This window comes from Fukomys damarensis, unplaced genomic scaffold (genome assembly GCF_012274545.1).
Source record: "Fukomys damarensis isolate Sample0158 unplaced genomic scaffold, DMR_v1.0_HiC HiC_scaffold_34, whole genome shotgun sequence".
NCBI classification, from domain to species: domain Eukaryota; kingdom Metazoa; phylum Chordata; class Mammalia; order Rodentia; family Bathyergidae; genus Fukomys; species Fukomys damarensis.
Window position 1 is genome coordinate 22,751,960 of NW_022900946.1, and position 1,734 is coordinate 22,753,693.

The following is a 1,734-nucleotide window of genomic DNA, read 5'->3' on the forward strand; positions in this document are numbered from 1 at the left end:
CTATGTAGCCGGCTGGTTTTGAACTCACAGCGATCCTCCTGCCTCACCCTCCCGAGTGCTGGGATTACAGGCGTGCGCCATGTCAGTGGAAATTTTAAGGCAATTCACATGATGAACTAAACAGATAAAGATTCTACAGCAACTGTTATAAATATGTTCATAGAACTTACAGAAATAATATTAAAGAACTATAGGGAAGTAGAATACCAGTTTGTCAAAGAGACTATCAATAAACTGGACCCAGTGGCACACACCTATACCAGCTACTGGGGAGGCTGAGGCAGGAGAATTGTGAGTTCAAGGCCAGCCTGAGCAACATGCCAAGACTATGTCTTGAAAAAACAAGGGAATATAAATAAAAGCATAGAAATTATTTCAAAAACCCAAACGTAAAAAAGAAAAAAATACCAAAATAATTCTGGAGTTGAAAAACATAAACCTGAATGCCAAACATAATAAAAATTTAAAAGAAAAACAATAATAAAAAATTACTACAGAGGCTGAACAGAAGATCTAAGATGGCAGAAGAAAGGATCAGCTGGGCTGGAGATTTAGCCCATTAGTGCTGCTGCCAGCCTTGCAAGCACAAGGACTTGAGTTTGATCCCCAGTACCAAAAAAAAAGGGATGGTGGAATCAGCTGACATGAATATAGTAAATAAAGATTATACAATATGAAAAGTAGAATAATGAACAGTCAGGCGTGGTGGCATAGTGGGAGGCTGAGGCAGGAGGATTGCCATGGGTTCGAGGCCAGCACGGACTACATAGCAAGTTCAAGGCCAGCCTGGATTGCATAGCAAGACCCTGTCAAAAACAAAACAAAACAAAAACAAAAACAGCAAATGACATCCTCTGCAAGGGACATTATTCTTATTTAGTCAATCATATCAGTTTGGTGCATAGGTATTTTATACTTCCAATTACAACCCAATATTAATGTATTGTTACTCAAATTATACCAGCTTTGGAAGTTAGGAGCTCTTTTGTTCCTGTCCCTTTGAATGATCTCCATTACTGTGTGTTTTTGTTTTCTTAGCACTTTCTTGCTTTCTGAAAGTACCAGGTGCTCTACTCTTGTCTTCTGTATATACTGGCCTAGCCCTAAAATCAGAACCAGCCATTTCTTCAAGAGCATACTGGATATTTATTTAGGTATTGGGGATTGAACCTAGGCCCTTTATACTGAGCTATATTCCCAGGGCATTTTTATATATTTTTATTTTGAGACAAGGTTTTGAGAAGTTAAGTTGCCTAGTCTGGGCTCAAATTTGCAGTCCTCCCACCTAAACCTACCAGAGTAATGGGATCACAGGTGTACACTAGCAATGCTCTACTCCCCACTGTATTCTTAGACATGAGAAGTGTAATCACTGGGGTAAAGAGTATGTACAGCTGCCCTACAATTTATAGTATTTCCAGTAATATATTAGTGTGTGTGTTTCCCTATATTCTCACCAACACTTGGTTGTTTGATTTTAATAATTTTGGCAGTTTAGTAATGCATAATTCAAAGATTAAAATTGCTTGGCTTGAATGACCATTCAAATATTATTTAACCACCATACATTAAGAATATATATATCTATATATATGGCCAGGCATGGTGGCACACACCTGTAATCCCAGCACTTAGGAGGCTGAGGCAGGAGGATTGCTGTGAGTTTGAGACCAGCCTGGGCTACATAGTGAGTTCCAGGTCAATCTCAGCTACATAGTGAGACCCCGTCTCAAA